Consider the following 16,188-nt stretch of genomic DNA (forward strand, 5'->3'; position numbering starts at 1 on the left):
GACAGTTAAAACAAGCATAATCATCTTTCAATGTCATTGATATGGAAAACAACAATGAGTACTTAAGGAGTTCTTGCCAAGTGTGCATTTTGACTCTTCTCGCCTTCTGCTGATAGTGGCATTCTTCACCACTGCTGCTGTGGGTGATAAGACAGTGAGTCACAAGTAGAGGAAAGAAATGAGCTTGAGAGCCTTGACTGTGGACTAACCATTCATCCTATTTTATTTTACTTCACAACAACGAATTTCCAGTTGAATTTGTAAGCAAAACACCTCCTAGAGTATGACGTCATTCATTAATACTTTGATCCCCTTCTGCTCAGAAACACATAACGCGCTTTGTTGTGTGTTATAGTATACTAAAGGAGAAACTATTCCGAAAATTTCAGATTTTTTAAATCCAAGCCCATTGGAGATATTGGACAGTGAAATATGTCAAATTGGCATAATTCCTCAAATTTACGATATTTTTCAGGCCTTTAGGAGCAGCTACAGGTCTGCACATTTTTGAGTATAAACGTATGACCCTGGACTACATGCAGACACAAATTCAGACCTCTACGTCAGTTGCTTCCTCTTCCCAAACATGTCTTCAATGTCCAAAAATGTTGCTATCTAGGCCCTGATTTCACTCCTTTCAAGTGGTTTTAGGCAAAAATGTGAAGAAGACAAAGTTTTAACTCTGCACAAGTTGGACACGCCCAGCAATTTTCAATTTGCTAGGAAAAATACATGCTGAGATATTCAAAACAACGTAGAGTTGAAGCAAAAACTGTCAGAGTATGATTCTAGTAGACCAATGGAGTTTTGTGAGTAGTCGTTGGCTGGTGACCCGGTATTTTCTCATAACATTGTTTTCAGTGATGAGGCAAATTTCTATGTAACAGGTGAGATTAACCATTAAAATATCCGGTACTGGGTTAATACAAATCTTAATTGGATAGATGCACAATTGATGCAAGATACAGGTAAGGTAATGATGTCGTGTGGAATATGGGGTGAAAAACGATTGGACCTGTTTTCATTGATAGGACTTCGGATGCTGCACAATATGATCGGACTTCGGATGCTGTTATGGAGATATGTTTGAAAACTGAAATTTTGATATCTGAATGTTACGCCACTTTTATTGAAAGACAAAGGGTGATTTCATCAATATTGACAACAAGATGGGGCATAGCCCCATTATGGTAGTAATGTAATCGATGGCTCAATGAACACTTTCCTGGTTGCTGGATAGGTCAGCATGGATCAGTTGAGTGGCCAGCCAGGTTCCCCGACCTAACTCCGTTGGATTTCTATTTTGGGGAGCACTTTAAAGCTATTGTCTAGCAGTGTAAAATTAATGACATCGGCTATCGAAAAGAAGAATCATTATGGCCTGTATACAAATATGCTATGCGTCACAGAGTGCACAAGCACTGAGTCTCACGGTTAAAGATATGCATAGAACAGAATGGTGCCCATACTGACCATGTCATGTAATTGTAATTGTCTCATATGTGTTAGGTCTCTCCTTTCCTGTTTATTAAAGAATACGTAATGTGAGATGTTACAAAGCTTATTTTTACTTTATCCTTCAACTCGAAACTTCGCACAGCACATTTCACACATAACATGTCCTAAATCTATTCACAACTTCAAAACTGTTGCAAGTTTTGGAAAAATAATCTTACTGTTGGGTTTCTCTTCAAACGAAGATGTTATTTAATATGTCACCCGACCATGTTGCCATTTTTAATAAACAAGTTGATTCCAAGAGGGCGGCCATAAATATGGCGGGCGACAACCTTAAAGTCGTCATAATGTTCCCCTCGCACCAACATTGATCCGAATTGACTCCCGGTCGACTGCATTTACAGTTTCTCAAATATTTCGCCAAGTCCAGATTTTGTATTTTGCTTAACAAAATATCATCTTTCAATTATTTCCGACATGTGGGCATTCTCCAATACAGCAAACGAAGAAGTTGTGGGATTTTAGTATGTCATTTAAATAATCTTTACCAACATCTATGTCAAATTTTAACTTGTAAATAATCCTAAGTTCAATAAAATTTTAAATCAGTTTCACGGTACTTTTCGGAATTTTAGAATTTAGAGTTAAATATTTCTAAAAGTATAGATTTTATGAAAAATTGTTTCTTCATTTTAAAAAATATTGTGTTTTCTATGTTCTATAAAACGACACTAAGGTTATCTCTTTATGTTCAACCATAGCGAAGATATTGCTATTTAATATTTTTATCTGGGTATTGTTCATTTGACATTTCCAGAGGGCCATTTTCCAATATGTCGGCGAGGTCACGTGGGATTTCAGGGGACTTTCAGTATGTTGTTTAGAACAAGTTTTAGCTTGTTATTAATTTCTTCCTTTCTTCATTAAAATTTGAGCTTCATTTACTGTACTTTTTGAAGTGTAATAAAATTTTTAAAATTTAACTTCTTGCTAGTTTGATTCATTCTGATGTATTTAGCAGTACCTAAACTAAATAATTAATGAGGTCATTCAAATTGTGCAACAGCTTCTGAATACAAAGACATGATTTGCTACTGATTTTTTTAAAAAACTTTTATGGTATATATGTTTTTGAAATAATGGTGTAGTTTAGTTTTAAATCAAATATGCTGGTTCGACTTCCATCTTCTTGCCTTCGGGAACGTTCTTTACACTCTCCTAATTTTGTCCTGAGACGTAAATTCAACAATATTGTTATGTTCTCATAGTTCTTCCTTTGGAACAATAAGGTCATACAGTGATATTTCTGGTAGATTTTTTCCTCTCTCTTTCTTCTTTCCTTCTTTTCTTTTCTTTTCCCCCGAATTGTCCGCCACATTACTTTGGCGCCAGGGCCGTCTCCCCGCTTACGCCCCCACGACATGGCACTGATTTTAACGGTAGAATGCGTAGCAACTAATAAAGCAGTCTTTATTGCTACACTGTATTGAATGCGCGCTCAATATTAAATGAAATTAGTACAGAAGGAGAAGTTATTTTAAATGGTTAATGATATACCTAGGTAATTTCAAAAGTTGATCAGCAGTACTAAATAATGGTCGAAACTCACCTTGTATAGATGATAGAAGAGAATATAGTAAGTATGTATATAAGAGTGGAGTCATTTGACCAGAATTTGTTCCAATGTTTTGCTGAAGACGTTTGTGAGACAGATTGATCGGTAGGAACCTATGTTGGTAGGATCTTTATGAGGTTTTAGGAATACCACTATTTTGGCGAGCTTCCATAAGGTAGGAAAAAAACCTATAGTAAGAATAGCCATATAGAGCAAATCTTGGACAGTATGAAATGTCGATGGTGCCTATCGAACTTGGTTGTAAGTTATAGTATCTGCTCCATAAACGGTATTACGGCAATTTCGGGGAGTATCTACAGCATCATTACTGGTAATTGCAGCTGTGAGTGGTTCAGTAGCATCGAGGTGGTGTTCTATGGCAGATGTAAACAACGGTCGGGTAAGTTCGCCAAGTCTGGTAATTCGAATATGAGAAGGACGGGTAAAGAGCGGAGCAGAATGAGGTATGAAAACGTCCTCAGAATGACTTGCGAAAGCTGTTGCTTTCTCCCCATCAGTAGTAGAGACAGTGCCAGCAATATGCATAGGATATTGTGATCCGTGTTTCTGTTGAGTAAGGCGTTTGTATAACTCCCAGAATTTTGTTGAGTTGGTTTCATTACGTAATCGGTTTCAAGAATTACGCCAATCTAATCGTTGTCGAGCGATAATGTAATGCTTGACCATTCGCTGGAATTGTCGATGAAGTAATAGAAAGTTGTGATCTTTAGTTTTCCTATATTCGTTCGTGAGATCGGTGAAGTGTGAGAGCGTGAGGAGGTAAAATAGACCGATTTGAGTGAACTGCATGATCGGTAGCATTGACGATTAAGTTATTTACAGAAGTTGAGATGGTGTTTATGTCATCCGAGATCCAATATTACTTTTTGTAGATGGAATCTGCTCAGAAACGTAGATACAATATTTGTCCCAGTTTCTTTTGCGAAATTATATTTTGTGCCGGAAACTCGCGGTTCCGTTGGATGGGTACCAGATGGAATTATTGCAAGAACAAAGGAAAATTGATCACTCCCTACCGAACTGAGTACTTCCACGTTAGACTTAGTTTATTGATTATTACTGACTATGGCAACATCAAGTGTGATATTATTTTCATGCCGAGCGTGGTATGGTAGAAGAATGCAGGAGCTGCGGGACTTTGCAGAAAATTCTGGAAACGTTGTTGCTGTGTAGTATTTCGGGAATGGTAATTAATATATGCTAAAACAACATAGGTTTTAAAATTAAGATCCATGCATGCAAAAAAAGAAAAAAACATACTGCGAAGGTTGGGTGGACCGAACATAAATAGTTGCCAGAGTGAGGGTAAATGCTGGAAAAGAAATGTTGTGATGACATGTTCAGAGTATTGATCAGAATATGGTTGCATTATAGGACGACAAGGTAATTAATTTTTAATAGCAATAGCAGCTCCATTACGAGCAATATTGCGAGGAAGATCAGATCGAAGGAGATGATAAAGTGGAAATAAAAACGGTCTGATGTTTTTAAGAACATTTCGTTGAGTGCAATGCAACTGGCTTCTTGCAATGATGCCATGGTTTCGAGCAGAATTCCATTAGTTTGAAGGGAATGAATGTTAGCAAAGAGCAGTTTGATGGCTTTCATATCTTTGTTTCTGTTCATTCTGTCCATGATTGTTAGAGTGAAAATGAAAATGGAAATAAAGGCTTGAATAGGTGGCTGCCATATGAAGATGAAAAATGTCGAATGTAACTTTTGAGATGTATGTAAGAATACCGTCACGCACAAATGGAAATACATTTTGTATCACAGTGTGATAAATAGGATTTTTTCTAAGGTTGGAGGAAGTAGAAGTGAGGTTTGAGTTTCGGGTGAGACATTGGTAGATTTAGAGGATGTGTGAAGACGTATTGGAACAACAGTCTCGAATTTGTTAGGTAGAGGCTTGCTTTTACATTGGTAAGAATAAGTAGGATGATTGCCATTACAAGCATTGTTAACAGAAGGTTGATTTAGTAATGTGCAGTTTTTAACTTTATGAGATTCTTTGCAGTGAGAACAAACTGTTGGAAAAGTTCACTTGTTTGTTGGATGAGAAATATATTGCAAGCAATTTTCGCAGGTATAGAGAGAGGTGGTGGCGTGCGAGAAGGTTCAACTCGGTGACAACAGCGATAAAGGAAAAACCCATTTTGAAGCAGATCATCCATGAGAATTTTGTCGTCGGTGAGTAAACGAACCATGTATGATGGACTAATGGCATTTTAATGCTAATTGCACGAGTAGGATGAATGTCATCGGCCTTGAATTCCTCTAAAATTTCTTGCTCTGTGTTCGTAGGATAGATACCACGGATCACTACCGAAAGCAGTAGAGTACGCCTAGGTGGAGGTAATGTTTTGTGACTCGAAGTCTGTACTAACTGGATCTTTGCGTTGGTGGCAAACATGGCTGGATCAACTTTATAAATTGGGAATTGGTAGAGATTAGAGTTAGTTGTTTTAAGGATGATGCCGTTCTGAGTTTTGATAAGTTGATGTAAATCCAGGCGTGTGAAATATCATATCAGCTTAAAAAGGAAAGATTTAATGTTATGCGAATTAGGTTCTAACTATGTAAAGAGGATGAAGATTAGTCCCGAGTTTGAAGAAATTTCTTCCATACGAGTTACAGTGGGTGGGTCGACTGCTAAAGTAGAGGTTCATAAGCCAGTTGTAGCCTTCGGCGGTCTCCGTAAAGCCTTGGTGTAGGTAGGATGTGCAAGCAATTGTGAGTATTCTCGATCTGTAGTAGGTGAAGTGTCGGAGTTTTGGGAAAAAGCAAAAGTATTTTTACGTTTCAAGAACGAGTTGTTTCTCGTCGAGATTTTCATGGTGGTCTCATATACGTTGCTGAGAGATCTTGATGTTTCCTTTTACTGGAGGATGTGAAGTCCGGTATACGAAGCATGGGTCGTCGTCATTAATGATTTCAAAAAGGTGAAATCTTTCGTCCGTCGCTCCAAAATATATAAAATGGCAAAAACCGTCCAAAAGGCGTAACATATCATTTCTATCAATCCCTTTGTCTTTATCTCGGAAGTAAGTATGTAATACTTCGTGAAAGGGTAGGTCCTAACTAGAAAACGTGACTGTTGAAAGTACGCTAATCGTAACGCAGACAAACAAGGTGCTGAAGAATATTTGACGAAAAAAAAAGAATCTATATTCATACGTTCTATTGTTCTCAGTCTTGTTCTTGGCGGTTTTGTTGTGTTAGAAGTTTCGGGCTATTGCCCATGCCTTCTATGTGTGGTGTTGCTTGGCTTTGGTGTTGTAGACGTATTTGAGCTGAGGGATCGCCACTGTCGCTGATCCCTTGTTCTTCATCGTGGTGCTGGTTTCATTGTTGATTTCGGGGCATCCTGTACAGGTGCCGTGATGGTTCTCTCGTCCCTAAAGTGTTGACTGTCGGGTTTTGGGCATCTCTGACGTTCCTCCAGAATTTGGCGGAGTACTGTTGTCGTAGATCCTCTAACATTGGTAGTTCCAGATCTTCGTGGATTTGGGCAATCCTTGTGTCTCTGGAGTGCCCTGTGATGGCTCGGGCTGCATTGTTTTGGACCACCTGGAGTCGGCGGAGGTATGTGGAGTAGGTGTGTTGCCATGCGGGATGGGCGTACATGAGGATAGGGAGGATGCACATCATGTATGTATGACGTCTTGTTTCTAGGGTCAGCTGTGGGCTGAGGAGAATGGGAAGTAGGTTCTTGAGTCGTATCGTGGCTCGTCTGGCTGTTGTTTCCAGGTGGTCTGCGAAGTTCAAACGGCGATCCAGGATGACTCCTAGGTACTTTGCCTTCAATTTTGGAGGAATGTCAGCTCCGTGGAGGGTGAAGTGGTACTCCTTTCCCTTGATGTTTTTGGTGAAGTCCACCAGCGTTGTCTTCTCGGTGTTCACCTTGATCTTCCAGTTGTTGGTCCAGGTCTCCAGAAGCTCGATGTGGCGTCGGAGATACAGTTCTGCATATCGGAAGTTGCGGTGGCTGGCGAAGATCGCCGTGTCATCCGCAAAAGTGGCGGTGGTTGTGGTTCTGGTGGTAGGTAGATCGGCGGTGTAGATGTTGTAGAATATCGGGGACAGACAGGATCCCTGGGGTACTCCGGCTCTGATTCTTCGTAGACCAGTGAGATGTTGGGCATGGGAGACTCGGAATGTCCTGTTGGTCAAGTAGCTGTGCACTGTCTTGATTTGGTATGGTGGTAGTCTTGCCTGGTGGAGTTTGTGGAGCAAACCTTCATGCCACACCTTGTCAAAGGCTTTTCCTATGTCTAAGAACAGCCCTTAAATATGTAGTCTAACTATATAATTATCTCATGCAAAATTTATTGTGTTAATCTAATTAACCATAACGGACGGAGAAGATTGTTTGGATTCATATGCAGAGAGCAGAATTTTATGACTATTACTAAATGATTATTAACAGTATTAAAAGCACAATTATAATTTCTCGTAGGCATAATTCATTAAAGATCTTAACTAAAATTTTACAAAGCATTCCTACTGCCATCTGCTGAATGAAATATTTGCGATGTAGAAAATAGCCTATATTGTTGCTTTATATAGTAAAGAACGCGTTCAGAAGAGGTGTAACCAGTGTTGCCAAAACGTTGACACAAGAAGTCGCTAAACGAAAGAAGAAAAGGCTCCATTTTGAGATGAAAAGTCGTTAAAAAATTATTCGCGAAATCCTCTGTCTATATTCACTATTGTAAATTTCGACATGTAGTTTATATAGCTTATCATGTTTTCAACAAGGACAAAGTTTACTATTACTAGTACTACCAATAACACACAAAAAATATGCTCTACTCACGTCTTTATTGACAAGACACAACCAACCTTTAAACTCAAGTATCATTTCCCATTAGTTTTTGTACTTTTGCTCGTATTTGAAGGCAATAGTGTCATTTTAGGTTTTGCTTGGTTGGGTTACAAGACTTCACCTATATAAGCACGGTGTCACATTTTTCATTAGTATTTTATTATGCTAACACTTACTTCTTTTTAATTCGCACTTCTACAGCTAGTTGGCTGGCTATCAGAAATGATGTATTACTTATGCTTCTCAACGGAAGTTCTGCGAACTAAAGGGCATAAAATGTTTGAATTATTCTTTGTTAGAAGGCAAGGGACAACAGAAAACCAAATAGAGGAGTACTCAAGTTGTATATTTGTCCATATCAAACTAAAAGTGCTTGAATGCAAGAAGATAAGTTCGCAACACAAACAGTCGCTAGATTTGTGAGGAAGTTGCTAAATCGTTATTTAAAAATCACCAAAAAAAGTCACCAATCGGAAAATTGACTTTTAGTCGCTGTGTTGGAAGCTATATGCCCTAGATTTACCGACTTTTCCTCCAAATTGGCAACTCTGGGTGTAACCACGGATTGTAAATGAGAGCCCGGCACCCCAAATGGAGTTGTAATCAGGTTTACTACAGCAAATGAAGAGTATTAATGATAAAACAAGTTGAAGCACCCAAACGAAGAATAAGGTTCAATGAATATAAAACTGAGCAATTTAATGTGGACAATAGAACATATATTCATGATTAGAATATTATAGAATATATCTTTCCTCTATTGCAAGCGGAATTGTTGAAAACGTCGAAACATGTATTCTCTTATTTAAATCAAGAGTTAAAATACCGAATTCTGCCCATCTAACTTGAGTGAAACTTCATATTTGGCAGTTTTACAATAGAGTCGAAATTTGTAGCTAATGCTGTAGCTAATGTAAGAAAATGCTCCCTTTTTTCACATTCAAGAGTGAAATTTTCGAAAAAATATTGAAACGTGTTCAGCGATTTTTAGTGGGAAACTCATATGCCGAGTTTCATCTTCCTAACATGAGATATGTACTTTATTAAAGAAAAATTAAACTCCATTTAACCTCTTTAGAAATACGTATTTTAGAAAATTATTTCTTATCTCTTGTTTCTGTGACAAAAGGAGTTTGCCGTCCAAATTTTATGTTCCTAGCTATAGTAGTAGGGCTTTTACGTTGAGCAGTGAATCACTTTTACCCTAAATATGAAAGACAAAATTCTAAACCTTGTCAACACATTATAATAATTACGAACTTTGCTGGTGGAATATTTAAAGCAATACTGATCACAGGCATAGCCAGAAACCCATCACGGAGGGCGCTAATCCTAATTGACAGTATGAAGAATTCTGCTTGCACAGATACATATACATACACCAATCAGTATGTAGCGTCTCCGGCTGAAATGTGGGGCAGGAAACCTCATGGGCTCTTATGATATGAAGTTCAGTATTTTCTTTCAGTACATAAAGATGAGGCAAATTGGAAGAAAGAGATTACTTCTAATGTTCTTTAATTACACAGTATTGAAATACTGATGACTTTTTTCTAAGTAGTACTGAATTAAATTTCCTGGCACTACAGCCCACAAAAGGTTATGGCTAGCCAGATGCCTCACGTTCAGCTGGGTGATGCGAGGTCAGCACATCAGTTCCTATGTGCCATTATTTTTGGCTTTCTGGATTGGAGCTCGCTACCTCTTAGTTTAGGCAGCACACACTTTCCGCATGATACTGGGGTAATACAACAAAATTTTACCGCTTTCATCGAGAATAGAACCAAGGATATGCACACCAAGGTCGACACCCTAATAATTCAACAAAACATAAGCTTAATAATAATAATAATAATAATAATAATAATAATAATAATAATAATAATAATAATAATAATAATAATAATAATAGAACATCTACTTTCTTCTCAATACTCTCTATTTACATCTGCAGGGCCCGCGGTGGATCAGTGATAGAGCGTTCACCTTGGTGTGTGGGGTCCATGGTTCGTTCCCAGTTCTCGCCAAGTGTACTTCGTGGTGAACAAACAAAATTGGGTGTGTTTCTTTCTGGGTTCTCTCGTTTCTTCCTACTTTATTCGTTCCAGCATTGCATTTATTTCTCATCACCACCGTGTGCTTTAGCTTACACAACATAACTGTGACACATAAAACTGAAAGAATTTCATTTTATTCACACCTATTATTATTAAGTATTTTGCCTTTTGGCAGGTCCTGGTAACAGGCCGGTAACCAGGAAAAAAATGTAGGGGGGGGCGACCCAACAATATTGTAGTTCATCACCATATTATATTTCATTTGCTAGTCTACCGTGAAAATTTTAGGGGAGGCAATGAAAATTTAGGGGGGCCGGCCCACCCTAGCCCTCCCGTGGAGACGGGCCTGCCTGGTAATAATAAGTTTTTCTTTTTCTTTTTCAATTTTAGATTTGGGCCTTTAAATGTTTCTTCCATGCTTCGCGATTTTCAGCCTTCTCTTTTAACAACCAATATTTTTCAAATCATCGATAAGTTGTGTTCTTCTTCTTCCAATTCCTCACTTTCTTTCCATCTTTCCTTCAATGGCGGTATGAAGAAGACAATTTCTTCGCAAGATGGGTCCAATCCAATTGACATTTCTACGAAGGATGCTGGCTAGAAGTGTCCTCTTCTCTGCTATCTGTTTTAAAACATCGTCGTTTGTTGCTCTCTTTGTCCATTTTACCTTCTCCATTTTCCTCTAACATCACATTTCGAAGCTCTCTAAATATTTCTTCTATAACTTCCGTAATGTCCAAGACTCCGAATCATACAGTCCAATGCTCCATATATACGAGGGGGTGCTGATAAATTAAGCTTTATCAAGAAAAAAGTCAGGTAGGAAGCTGAAACTCCCACACTATTCGACATATTCCCCTACTAGGTCAATGCATTTGCGACATCTGTCCTACAACTTTTTAAGTCCTTTTAAATAGAAGCCCTTTGTCTGCTGATGTAACTACTCATCTGTAGCATCAGTTGCCTCTTGAACACTGAATACGGTGACCTTTGAGATGTTTTTTGAGATTCTGGAACAGGATGGAGCTAGATCAGGCGAATAAGGGGTGAGGTAACACTTGAAAGCCTAGGGTAGCCAATGTGTCCTGCGTTTCAGAATACGTGTGTTAGGAGGCATTCTCGTGCAAAAGCAGAACACCCCCTTGCAGATCTTACCACGACGTTTGTCCTTGATGTTTCGCGCAACTTCCTCGAGAGACTGCAGTAATATGCTGCATTAATCGTTGCAACCACTGGAAGATAGTCCACCAGCAGAACTCCGTCCTTATCCCAAAAGAATGTTGACATTTGTTTCTGTGCAGACCTCTGCACACCGCGCTTCTTTGGCCGGGAAGAACTGTGTCTCCATTCCTTAGACTGTTCTTTAGTCTCGGGACGATAACAATAGATCAACGTCTCATCACCAGTTACGAGTTTCTCCAAAAAAACAACCTCACTTCTTGCAAAACGTTCCAAAACTGTCCGCGAAGTTCTCACTCTTTCCTGCTTTTGTTCCTTCGTCATAAGTTTTGGGATCCATTTTGCTGCAACCTTCCTCATTTCCAGATCATTATGAATAATAGTACCAAATCTTTCATATAGCAATCTTTTTGGCTGATATTCGACAATCTTCCATTATCATGTCCTGGATGTCTTGCACATTTTCGGTAACAGATAGAGAAACAGGCCTTCCACTGGGTTTCGCGCTTTCAACATCAAAATGGCCAGTTCCGAAGTTTGCCACCCAGTGTTTGATAGTTGCATATGACGGCACTCGGTCCCCTTAAGTCTGTTTCATTTCATCGTAGATTTGCGTCGCGCCTTTCCCTTGGAGGAAGAAAAACTTCATGACGTCCTATGCTCCTCTGGACTGAGGCTTGCTGTAGGTGCAGCCATGTTCACTTCTGAAATGAACAAGAAAAGGATGTTAATATAATAGAACATTGCATTTTGCAACACCAGTCGTTCTCAAAGTGGGGTCCGTGGGACCTAACCAGGGGGTCCGCGAGGCCTACAAATTGAGGTGCTGTAATAAAATGGAACTCACGGCTGTTATGCAAAAAGTATTTTTAAGATTAAGAAACTGCAGCTGTGGGTAGTACGAGTACAAAACAATATCTATTCATCATTTCCAGTGCTAAAGGATTTCATTGATTCTTCAGGTGAAAAACTGCTGAAATGCACAAAACACTTGTAGGACACTTGACAGCATTAGCTGTAAGTTTTCGAGAATATTTTCCTCTTCACAACCTGGTAATGGTCGGATAGACAATCCTTTCACTAATGTAGAAATCCATGACGTATGCCCTACATGGTATGAATCTTTCTAACATAAGAACAGCTTTTCGAACTATCCTGCGATACCTAATGGAAAAACATTTCAAAGGAAATGAACTTTGTAGCTTTTGGTTGCGTGTGCGCTATGAAGAGCTGTCTAAAAGGGCTTTGCAACATTTGATGCCTTTCTGCACTACTTACTTACGTTAGTAGATCTTTTCTGCTCTTTGCAGTATTAAAACCTTAAAGCGAAATCGTCTTAATGTGGAATCTGACCTAAGATTGATGGTGACAAAACTTATTCCAGATTTCAATGGAATTATGGAAAAACACACACACAAAAAAAAATTCATTCCTAACATTAGCGGCCTCACATTTAAGAACATTTATCAAGTGGATTTCCTTTATTTAAAAAAAAATCTTGAAAGTTACTGTATTTTCAATTGAAATTGCGTTCACTAGGAAACAATCACGTATCTTTAGAATAAATTACTTATTGCGTTATTTTTCTTGATTTTTTCTTGTCAGTGGTAATTCTAATTAGCATTAGGGTGCGCAGATCACTTTCCGAATGAACAGGTGGTCCACGGTATAGGAAAGTTTGAGAACCACTGGCCTACACAGATCCTGCCCTATATATTCTGCTAATTTCAGCTTCCTAGCTCATTTTTTTCTAGGTAACGCTCAAACTTTATCAGCACAGTCTAGCACTATTCATACCTGCAATTGGTAAATTTTGATGTATGTGATAACGAGAAAGAGTTGAAGAAAATAAGAATACAGTAGGCTATATAATTAATCTATTGAAATGTGTACATTTAAAGAGAACCTATGGAAATAAGATTTTCTTTGAGCATGTCAGTATAATGCTTGTTTTTCGTATTAAACTATGAAGGATAATTTTGCATAATACGGACAGAAAAAATGTAAAATTTCTAACAGGTCCTGTATTAAAATATAATTTGACAACGAATATTAAGAGAATTGTCTGATGCCTTTATTAATAGCCTTATAAAGTTTGATTTCGATAATATTTGAATAGTCATTGAGAAAACTAAAAATACTAACCATAGTGCAATTGAACAAATTTAACAAAGCGTTTGTGATTATCGGTAAGAGTCATGGATAAAATGAACAGGTGCCTCCCAATAGTAATTACATTATTATCCATCAGAAATTAAGACCAAAACACAATAATGCAAAAAATAGTACTAAATATTTAACACATTTGAGACGTGAAAGAACACTAGAAATTAAATGAAGCATTAAATTGAAAATACACAATGCGCTAGAGATGCGAAAAAGCCGGCTTTTTTGAATCGATGGTTTTTTTCACATAAAAAGCCGGCTTTTTTGGGGAAAAAAACGAGAATTTTGGAAATTTTGGCTTTTTTCAACTTCATGATTTTTCTATCTAAATAGCTTTCTTATAGTATATTCTATAGTTAGATAAAAATTCCATGACCTGAATGTGATATTTCGCTCTGAAATTCACCATCAAGATGGATGGAGCACATGTTTTACGAATTAAAGCTAACATGAAGAATGTAGTATTTGAGGGTAATTTTAGAGGCTATTTAACTTTATTTTAACTTTTGAGTTATCGACATCTTTTTTCTTCTCTAGTTTGTCATCCGTGTTTCATTTCTAAGAGTTTTTAGTACTCTAGCTTCTAGCGCAAAAGTTAAACTTGCCCGTTTTTCTATTTATCCGTCAAAGCGTACGTTTTTCAATATATCCGTCAAACCGTAATTCCACATTTCTGTTATACTGTAGCTGTGAAGTGATTTAGCAATAATTTTCCGGACACAACCTTGAATACCAATTTATACAAATAATCAGTAGCGGATTTAGAAAAGTACTTTAGGAGGGTTTTTTCTGATTGTTTCGTTTCCTAAAAAGTCCTAATTTTATTTGGGAAGTGCTTGAAGTTTATGAGTACAGGCCTAACTAATATTTCGTTTCGTTTATATGTTTAGCAATAATCTGCCGGATACAACTTTAAAAATCATTTTATACTGAGAATCAGTGGCGGATTTAGAAAAGTATTTTGGGAAGGGTTTCTTACTAATGTTTAGTTTTTTAAACATTCGTAATTTTTATTTGACGGGAGCTTAAAGTTTATGAGTAAAGGCATAAATAATAGATATTTCGTTTGTTGCAGACATTCCGTAACTTTGGGGAACGGGCTTCAGAAAGACCGCCCCCTAACCTTCGCAAAACCGTCACTGCTGGTAATTAGTAATAATAACGATTTAAAAACAATAAAAAAGGAAGTCGCCCAACTCACAGTACACGCACTATTTCTACATTCACAGATGGAATGAAGAAAAGCTTTGTCAGAATGGTCGAATGCTGGTTGAATCCCGGACTTCCCGATAGAAGCGCAAAAGCTAATCACTCAGCCATGTTTGTTGTGCAGTTGTATTTAGCTTAACTTAAATATATTCCGTAGTCTTTTTTGGGGGGAAGGGGGGGGGGTTCCGTAATGATATGTTGAATCCCTCTTGTTAAAAATTCAGAAAACTTGAGGATTGGGTAAACTGTGATGGTGGTTCTATAAAACTTAACTGTAGAATTTCAAGAATATACAGAACCAAAAGCTCTAGATGTGCAGCCTTTAAGTGTATCATATAAATCTAAGTATTTCTCTTATGTTTTATTTTAATTTTATTTTGTTTCAAAAAGAGGGTATGGAATATTTTGAAGTAAAAATACTACATACTATTTTGCTAGTTATTTGTGTATTCTTTAAAAAGAAGTGTTTACTTTTAGGGTTGGCTGATTTACACCAACTTTTTTTTTTTTTAATAACTGGTTTAAACCACAAAAATAAAAAGATTAAAAATGCGAATCGTGTGAACTTCATGGTAACGTTTCCAGATATCAAACTACCTGCAATAGTTTTATTTCCCTTTCACCTTTTAATCAAGGTATCCCATGTTCAATTCTCGGTCGAACCACAATCCTTCTTTCATGCGTAACCCAAGTAGCGGTTCGGATGTCAGTTTAAGCGAAAGTCTTCTCCTTGATAACCTCGGTATTTCGTAAGGATGTTAAGCCTAAATATACGAAACAAACCAAATTGTATATTTCTACATGCCTAAATGCGTGTTGTTTTATAAAGAAGCCAATATTGCTTAAATATATTGATAGAAATTGGCAAAATTTATCGATTGCCTACGTAGCTTCCAACATTAGCTTGAATTGGACTTTCAATGATATCTACGTACCGGTACTAAATTTGTAATTTAATACCTCAGTTTTAGCGTACTTATTATGGTACGTTGACCTTTAAATTTTACATGCAAAGCAATAACAGGATTTTCCCGTTATTGTCTTACATTTCAAGTAATGACGGGATTTTCCCAATGGCTAGGGCGGGAGATTCTCAACTTAAGAAATTTACTGACCGCACTTCTTTAAGCTTATGGGAATTCTTCCGGCATAACCCCGCTGTTGCATAATAACATCAAGGCGAAACAAACTTAGGCTATTTCTGTGAATATGTAATATAAATACATAAAGCAAAAAATCTAAGTCAAAAAAGCCTGGTTTAAACCAAAAAAGCCTGGTTTAAACATCCCCCAAAAAACGGGTTTTTGGCATTTTCAAAAACAACCACGGTTCTTGCCAACTCTGCTTACTTTTGTATATAGGAGGTTAAAAAATTCTTATTATATACATTGGTTAATCCTGTGGAATTCATAATGTAAATATGTTGAAGAAAAATTGTTTGAAATATTTTTTCGAAATTCATAGTTTATTTTCGATGTTTTATATTATTATCAGCATCAACCACTAATTAAATGATTTTTTGTTTTATAGAGAAGCGATACAAAGTCTGTTTTATCAATTTAAAGCAGTATTTTGAAAAAAAAAGCCCAAAATTTCCGAAGCAAAAAAGCAAAGCAGAAAAAATCGATTTTTTTTTCCAAAAAAACCGTTTTTTT

This window comes from Thermobia domestica, chromosome 5, assembly GCF_964235325.1.
Source record: "Thermobia domestica chromosome 5, izTheDome1.hap1.1, whole genome shotgun sequence".
In the NCBI taxonomy this organism is placed as follows: domain Eukaryota; kingdom Metazoa; phylum Arthropoda; class Insecta; order Zygentoma; family Lepismatidae; genus Thermobia; species Thermobia domestica.